The following is a 9156-nucleotide window of genomic DNA, read 5'->3' as shown; positions in this document are numbered from 1 at the left end:
TGCCTAGAGACACCAAATTTTACCCTATAGAGAGGAAACCTCCACCCTGCCACCACCGTGGGATGCAGTCACCGATTCTAGGGAGAGGATCTGGGATCTACTTACTACTGAAACATAAATTCCCTAGGTAAATTTAGCTGCCAACTCTTGAACCGTTGGGGATCCTGGTTGCCTTCCTGCCACTGGCTTGGGATTTAGCATCTCTGTGTCTACTGTGAGGTGTCACTGACAGCTTCTGTTTGCCAGTTTTCTATATGCTGAAGGGATTGTCTTTATTTTCTTTTTATCTTTGTTGGTTTATTTATTTTTAATCATCCCATGTTAATGTGGTTTAATGATGGAGTGAATGCATATGCAGGTATTCAACCAAACATCTTAGCTGAAGTCTGTATTTCTCTTGTAGTAAAATCTTGGTTTGTAAAGTAAAACATTCTATGTTTCAGTTAATCAAATTTTTATATATGCATTCTGATTTGGGGATGATGTGAGGGAAGGGAGAGAGAAAGAAAGAGAGACTCAGATGGACAGAGACAGGGTGAGAGAGAGAGGCTACTGTGACATATCTGTGGGTCTGTGTATTTGGAAGTCAATAGGAATTTAGCCCTGTATTCTGTCTAAAAAGCAGGAGTGTCCAGACAATGGATCTTGAACTAGGCTAAGAATCTTTGAGGCAATGGCGCAGATCCAGTTGTGTTCAATTTTTAGTCCTTAGGCTGAAAGGGAAAATAACGTAAAACACATTTTAAAAAATTTCTGGCTGGGCGCGGTGGCTCAAGCCTGTAATCCCAGCACTTTGGGAGGCCGAGGTGGGTGGATCACAAGATCAAGAGATCGAGACCATCCTGGTCAACATTGTGAAACCCTGTCTCTGCTAAAAATACAAAAAATTAGCTGGGCATGGTGGTGCGTGCCTGTAATCCCAGCTACTCGGGAGGCTGAGGAAGGAGAATTGCCTGAACCCAAAAGGCGGAGGCTGCGGTGAGCTGAGATTGTGCCATTGCACTCCAGCTTGGGCAACAAGAGCGAACCTTCATTTCTAAAAAAAAAAAAAAATTTTCTGAAAGTGGTGTTTTCTGATTTGCCCTCAGATAATTAGATATAGAAGGTAGCCATACATTTTTGGCTAACTCAGCATTCGTTGCTCCATTCAGCGAATTCATCTTTATATTCATGTTCTTTCTCTCCAGCTTAATATCCAAAATTTAAAAGTGAGGAATGCAGAATAGTTGAACTAAAAGAAACAGATCAACCACAACCTGCTTCTTCTTCCTCTCACCCAAAGAAAACCATTGTTAACATTTTGCTATATTCTCTTTATGTACTTTTCTCAGGTACTTTTATTCGAATATATTTTTGATCATAAAATTGTCTTAGACAATAAGTTGTCAGAGAAGAACACCCACTCTTTTTACACTCCAGGCTTCCAGCTTGAAGGTGACTGACTTGGGAATCCTGTATTTTAACAAGATATGATGTTGATATGGAATCTTTTATTGGACTGTTCTGAGGTGTTCTCTTTTTAGCATACTCTCCTTCATCCCCTTCTTCCCTGCTATACACACACATAAACATTCACACATACACGCATTCTTTCTTTCTCTCTCACATGCACATTCTCATACGCAAATACAAGCATGCTCATACACGTGCACACACACAGGCACGTGCATGCACACACTCACACTCATGTGAACCAACATGCACATACACACTCTCCTTCATCTCTTTCCTCCCTGCTACACACACATACTCTAACACTCATATGCACATGTGCACACACACATATGTACAACATGCAATGTGTCAGAAGGCCATGTAGAACATGATTGCTACTCTCCAAAAGGAAGGACACCCACACTTTTGCAATGGAAAAAAACAGCTCTGTTTTTGTAAAAAAAAAAAAAAAAAAGAATTTTCTATTAGGCCTAGAAAGAAACTTAAAAAGTGTTTCTTCTTTTATCTAATCGGAACTTGTGTATGTGCACACACCCGTGTGACAGAAAGAGCCAGGGAGAGAGGGAGGGAGAGGAGGTGAAGACAAGAAGAGAGAGAGCGATTAAAAAGCAAGTGCACTGTGGCAAGCTCGTCTGGACTAAGTGAGAAGCAGGCGGTTGTGGTGATGAGATAGAAGCTCGGAATGCTTCCTGGTACCAAGACTGTCATAAGTGGAATTGGGGTCTGAAAAAGTGACAGCAAAATTCAGCGTTCCTTTGACAACCACTCAGAAAATAGAATGTGAGGAAGCAGGAGGAAGGGAAGGTGTGGGGCCAGCCATGAGAATGCACCCCGCTGCTCCACGGATGCCTAGAAATGCTGGTCACTTATAGGGCACAGGTGAGGGGAAGTCTGGACTGGTGGCCGTAGTGCTGCCAAGCCATGTAGCCTGCTCTCTCAACGGTGAATGTTCTTGCATAAGTAGTGGGGAAGATTATTCCCTAGTTTATATAGGCCCCATTTGTCCTAGACACAGATTTTAATGTTCTCAGGTGATCGCTTGCTTGATTGTCTGTGTAAAAGATCAGCAATCCTTTTTTTTTCTGGAAAGGTCTAGGCAGTAAATATTTTAGGCTTGGCAGCCCATATGGTCTCTGTCACAGCTACACATCTCTGTGGTTGTGGTGTGAAAGCAGCCATAGAAATGGGTAATAAAGGAGTGGGGCTGAGTTCCAAAGTACTTTTATGAGAACTGAAAATTGCATTTTATATAATTGTTGACATGTCCCAAGATATTGTTACTTTTTTGAATTCTTTCACATTCGTGGCTCATGAGCTGTCTGACAAGAGACGACAGGCAGGAATTGGTGGATGGGCCATGGTTGCCCAAACCCTGTGTCCAAATCATGGCATTGTACAAGCAGGAGGGATCTCTGACCCTCTCTTTTTTTCCTCTTTCCTTCTTTTCAGTTTCTCATTGTGCTGATTTGGAAACCAGAAATCGAAAGCTCTGGGAAGTGAACTCTTTCTGACTTAACCTGTTAGTGGCAGTGTTAGGATAAAATTTCATGTCTCAAGGAGCACTTCTTAGAGCCCAGATCAGACTGAATGCTGCTTTTGTGATTGCAGAAGGCATACCATCCTCTGGTACACTAGCTCCTTAGCGTCACCCTGAATCTGAAACTTAGTTCTTCATAAAGTCTTTTGTTCTATGATTCCTCAGTGCATCATTTGCTAATTTGCGCCAGTTATTCTGTTTAACACAACTGAGATATAGACATAAGCAAAGTTCCTACCCTTTAGGAACTCACTTCTTCAGGGCCTGGTTTTGATAATCCAGACAAAGCTACTTAAATGTAGTTTTATCCTTAAAAGCAAAATCGGCTGCACTTATGTAAGTTACAATAATAATTAGAATTTAGGAAAAATCCATTCTTAAAACAAGAAGGCAAAGAGAATAAAAAATAAACATCCAAGTCACCCTCTGACTGTGCGTTGGTTTTAAAACAACAAGACTATTATTTTAAGTGAACACAAGGAAAATTTTGCTACCAAGCGAGTACAATTTCTAACAGGTGATACATCGACTCCTCTGATTCCAGACATTTCCGAAAGTGCCCTTACTACCTACATTACTTCCTTCTGTAAAGCTCTACTGATTAAGACTTTATCTTTTGTGGTTGGATTTTTGCTTTTGGAATTACAACCTGCTTTTCAAGTCACATTTTGTAAATTAGTTGAGGTATCTTGCTGAGTGATAAAGTCTGAGTCAAAAACTTCCTGAAAAGTGCCTCGTGAACTCGTGAGGCATCATGGCAAAGATACCAATTGTTGGACTGAGGCAGAGAGGTAGAAAGAAGAACACAGACTTTAAGGTCTGACAGATGTAAGTATAGGTCCCACCTCCACCACGTATTAGATGTGTAATGTTAAATGAGCTACTATACCTCTTTGAGCCTCAGCTTTCCTCTCTGTAAAAAGAAGATGTTAAACCTTCCCTTGCACTATTGTTGTAGGGATTAGAGATGATGTCAATAAAAATGTTTCCAGCATGCTCTGTATTCAACGTACCTTGGATAGACTTATTTGGCCAGTTCACTGCATAAGGGTAATATACACGAGTAAGATTTTTTCTTTTCTTCAAAATAGACTTTTTGGGATTAAACTCTAAAAAAGTGTTAAATAAATGAATCAAGATCTTTTTCATTTCTGTTGTTGAAGTATTTGCCTTCTTACGTTTGGTAATGTTAGGATTTTCCACAGAAGAAGTTGACACTTTCCTTCTTAATCATACTGGCAATACCATGTTTCAACACTAGTGACTATTTTCTTTTCGAAAAGTGTCATTTGTCTAGCTTCCCTTGAAAGATCAGCTAAGTGTCACATTATCCCTGCTTCTGCTAATCTTTCAAAATGCTCACCACCATAGTCATAACATTTTCTTCATGCTCAAGTTGATTTAAAAAATGTTCTAAAGACAGTGTTGCTGAATTTTTATTTGTTTAATAAAAATTAGGCTTTTAAATATAAAAATATAGGTTTATTATAAAGCCTCTAGAAAGCAAAGAAAAATAGATTTGAAAAATACCTTGTTTAATCACATAAAGCTAGGCAGAGTTAAATCACTGTTTCCATTTTGGTACATTTTATTTTAATCTTTTCACTATTTTAATGTCCTTCTTTATATCCATAATGGTGATAAAATGATGTATATATAAACATGTATATATTATATAAATATATAAAATACATAAATATATCTTTTAAAAATGGTATCTGTAGGCCGGGCGCGGTGGCTCAAGCCTGTAATCCCAGCACTTTGGGAGGCCGAGGCGGGTGGATCACGAGGTCAAGAGATCGAGACCATCCTGGTCAACATGGTGAAACCCCGTCTCTACTAAAAATACAAAAAATTAGCTGGGCTTGGTGGCGCGTGCCTGTAATCCCAGCTACTCAGGAGGCTGAGGCAGGAGAATTGCCTGAACTCAGGAGGCGGAGGTTGCGGTGAGCCAAGATCGCGCCATTGCACTCCAGCCTGGGAAACAAGAGCGAAACTCCGTCTCAAAAATAAATAAATAAATAAATAATAAAAATGGTATCTGTTTATTTATTATATATAAATATATATCTAATGACTATATATCTACATATCTACTTCTATATTTATATATCTCCATGATAGAAGTTGGCAAATACTGAAAACTGTAGAGGAGTTCGGAGAAACAACCTATAATCTCATTATACAGAAATAATTTTCTTCCCTTTTGCTTCTCCACATTTTGGCTTAGATCAAATTTAGAAATGATTTTCTTAACGTTTTTGGTATTGTGTTTTTAGAGTATCAAGATGTTGCTGCATATTCTGATTTTTATGTATAGTTGTGACAGGAACACCCACAAAAATAATTGTTCTAGAAAAGAATTTGTTAACAAATATTTTCTTCCAGGAAGTGGTGTATTAGCGTTTTAAAAGAAACATTTCTGGACGTCAAAGTAGACATTGGGCTTATATCAACAGCTCAATCTTTTTTCAAATACGCTATTTTTAGGGCAGTGTAAAGTTAATAGTGAGGCATAGTGGAAAGTACAGAGAGTTCCTACATTCCCACCTCCCCAAATGCACAGCCTCCTCCACTATCAGCCTTCCTCACTAGAGAGGTACATTTGTTACAATGGATGAACCAACATTGACTTATCACTGTCACCCATAGTTTATAATTGACATTAGGGACCATTCTTGCTCTCGTATATTCAGGGAGTTTTGACAAGGGTGTAATGGCATGTGTCTACCATTATAGTAACACACAGAGTAGTTTCATTGCCCTAAACATCCTCTATGCTCTGCCCATTTATCCTTTCCCACTCTTCAACCCCCAGCAATCACTGAACGTTTTGATGTCTCTATAGTTTTGCCTTTTCCAGAATGTCATATAGTTGGATTCATATAGTAAGTGGTCATTTGAGATTGGTTTCTTTCACTTAGTAGTATGTATTTGAGTTTCCTCTATGTCTTTTAATGGCTTCATAGCTCACGTGCTTTTTTTCTGCAACAAAAGCCACATTCAAAGATTATTGCTTTCATTGCTGAATAATATTCCACTGTGTCGATGTAGAGGTTTGTTTATCCAGGCACTTACGAGTCTATAGTAACCAGTGTGGAGCCTGGGGAAGCCATAAATGGCCTGGTTGTGGCGTAGGCCTGGAGCCTATGTCGATAGGAGCCATGGAGGTTGGAGGCATTAGATCTTAGAGCCATAGGGGAAGGCCTGGAGCTTGGGTTGACAGGGTCTGTCCCATAGCCTGTGGCTATAGAAACCTGCCTGGTGTTGAGTTCACTGAATTGATCCTGGCATTGGAGTTGATGTTGAAGTCAGGTGTTACATTTGCTCTCCTCTCTGCACATACATAGTATCTCTTTCCATGCTGCACTACCCAGGTTTAGGGGCGGGGTAATGCAGATAATAGAAAACTCTCTTTTATACTCTATTTTATGCCGTTTTTCTTACTTTTCTACTCCACAAATGTGCTATAACCTCTCACCTGGATTCCTTGTCTCTTTTGAAGACACTTTGATGCACGGATGGCTGTTCAAATTGATGTTTCTGTGAAGGAATAAGTGCTGAAAAGTTCTTTTTTGCCATTTTGTCCATGGCATTCTTCTCTGTTAACTGAAAAAATATTTTTACTGAATAACATATTGTTAAAAATGGTCAGACCCTTGGTTAACTCTGGAAGTTTCTCCTTTAGAGCAAGTTCCTTTCATAGTTCTCTACAGAAAGACTATAGTTGTAAAATGTTGGTAGAGATGATATTTTGTGTGTAGAATTAAGGACCGATTACACATAAATGTTTAGCGGACAGTAAACATTTGTGAGTAATCTGTTCTTACACACAAAAAGAAGGTCTATAGCTTTAGGAAAGGGAAAATTATCAAGGTTATTCAGACAATATAAAATGAGTTGAGAAAATTGAAGGGAATGTTTATACTTGAATGAGACCTCATGGAGAAAGACAAAATAAGGAAGCCATGGGAGAATATTTGCATTCTCGGAACCACAAAAGTGAGGAAAGCCAAGAGCACAGCTGGAGTTGCACCAGATCAAGTAGACATTCCATCAGAGCCTGAACTGAGAATGCACCATTCCTAGTCACCTTGATAACAGCCCCATTTTCTGTTAATAATACTCTATGAGAAAAATCTTGCAAAAATAGTCAGAAAAGGCAGAGTCACATGCGGTTCAGTGTGTTCCACCTTGGCAGACGGTCTTAGGAGGAGTTTTGGAAGGATCGTGCTGCAGGCAATGGATGAGATAATAATGAGAAATTTTCCAGCTCTGTATAAAAAGGCAAGCGAAATATATGCTTGTGAATTTTTGGCTGCTTTTTTATGCTGTATTTTCAGATCAATTTTATCCCAGTTAATGTGAATATAAACTCTGATTGTTATGGCTATCTCTCGTGGGGTGTCTATTATTTTGTCAGAAATTGTATCAGGAACTTTATATCAATCACTAAATTACACATTTCCAAGCTGCATATGAATTAGGTATTACTATGATCATTTTACAGATGAAGAAGATGAGACTCAGAGCAATACATAAGTTGCCCAAGGTCAGAGAGCAAGTAAGTACCAGAAATAAAAGCCAGATAAATCTCATTCCCATATCCTTGCTCTTTCAATGATGTTTCAGAGTTGATTACAAAAAGAATTGTTCTGTGTGCTCAGGATAATTTACTACCTACTAAATTTAACCATAGGACAGTCTTATAAACAGGGTACAGTATGCAGTTAAGATAAAATTTGAGAGGAAAAAATTAAATTAAAATAGTACATAACCAATGATCAGAATATTCTCTCAGTATTTTAGAAATTTATGTAAGAATAAACTAGATACTGTTAAAAAAGTCACATTCTTTATGCACAAATCTTGTAAGTAGCTACTGTTAAGGAGAGGATACTATTTACCTAGAAGAAAGTGGGGTTGTCTACCACTATATAACCATTCGTGGGGTGAATGTCTTTTTTATTTTAGGCCTCTGGCTGATGGATCCAAGAGGTAGATGCGTGATGTCAAAATATTCTCTTTTATAGGTAATTACAATTTACAATGGAAGATACAGAGGCCACAAGGTAGTAGAGTTGAGTTATATTAACAGAAAACCTTGTTAGAGAAAAGAACCACCTCTCACTATCATGTTCAATGTCAAAGATTAATAGAAGGTACAGCAAAATGGACACACATGCGAGTATACCCACATTGATATTGGAAGTAACTTTTTTCTTATATACTATAAATCATATCCCAGAATATACTCATAATGTGTACACTTATTGGGATATTACAATCAACGTACAAAATATGTACCATATGTACATTGACTGTGATGTACATATGTGTACACAATACAGATGTACAAAAAATGTACATAATCTGTACAACATGTACATTTATATGTACATAATGTGTACACGGTAGGTATGTACATAATGTGTACAATATGTAAATATATTGTAATATTAAAATGATTTCATATAATCACAACAGCATATATAATCACAATACACATATAATACATAATATCAATATAAATGTACATATTGCACACATTATATACATTTACATTTATTGTGATATGATATGTACACATGTACATCATGCACACGTGCAGATTTGCGGTATATACACGTGTACATAAGTGTGCACAGTATGTACATATGTACACTACACATATGTTCATATAATGTAGATATGTACCTTCTGTACAGGAGTACACAGTATGTACAATATATACACGTATATACTAGGTACACATATAGGTGTATACCCACTTTGGTAACCGGAGAGATTTCTATCTAATATACTAAATATAAAATCCCAGAATGTAGTCATAGTGTGTACATTTATTGTCGTATTGTGATAAATGTATTAAATAAGCACAATCTGTACATGTACTCTGCTGTACATAGGTGTACACAATGCACATGTACAAAAATGTACGTAATCTGTAAAATACGTACCTATATATTTCTATAATGTGTACACAATGCATAGGTACATAATGTGTACACTATGCCCATTCCTTAAAATATCAGTGATAAAATATATATAATCACAGTAAGATATATAATCACACTAATACATATATGTCGTGTAATATCACCAAAAAGTACGTATTGTACACATTAGGTATGTATTAGGTACATATGTATAGTGCACATATT

The sequence above is a fragment of the Callithrix jacchus genome, chromosome 12 (assembly GCF_049354715.1).
Source record: "Callithrix jacchus isolate 240 chromosome 12, calJac240_pri, whole genome shotgun sequence".
Lineage (NCBI taxonomy): Eukaryota > Metazoa > Chordata > Mammalia > Primates > Cebidae > Callithrix > Callithrix jacchus.
The sequence above is the reverse complement of the archived record's forward strand: the minus strand, read 5'-3'. Positions refer to the sequence as shown.